The sequence below is a fragment of the Notothenia coriiceps genome, unplaced genomic scaffold (assembly GCF_000735185.1).
Source record: "Notothenia coriiceps isolate Sejong01 unplaced genomic scaffold, NC01 NC01_scaffold00037244, whole genome shotgun sequence".
Classification (NCBI taxonomy): Eukaryota; Metazoa; Chordata; class Actinopteri; order Perciformes; family Nototheniidae; genus Notothenia; species Notothenia coriiceps.
Window position 1 is genome coordinate 22683630 of NW_011369945.1, and position 218 is coordinate 22683847.

Below are 218 nucleotides of genomic sequence, written 5' to 3' on the forward strand. Positions count from 1 at the left end.
CGATTAATCGTTTCATTAATCGATAGATTCATCGATTATCAAATGAGTCGTTTGTTGCAACAGTCCAACAAATGTAAAGTAGCCTAAATAGGAAGATAAAAGACAAGGGGTCAAATCTTTCCTATATTGGCAGGGCTATGTTCTCAAGAGATCATTGTCATAAACACTAGTTTAAAAAAGCCTGGAAGTATTTTGTTTTTGATTGACAATGGATGGGG

General features: G+C 34.9%; 1 protein-coding gene across 2 annotated transcripts in view; it reads right to left on the minus strand.

Annotated features, from left to right (window-relative positions):
- ap2a1 (adaptor related protein complex 2 subunit alpha 1) overlaps window positions 1–218 on the minus strand; it is a 114788-nt gene that overhangs the window by 97326 nt on the left and 17244 nt on the right. The window lies entirely within an intron of this gene.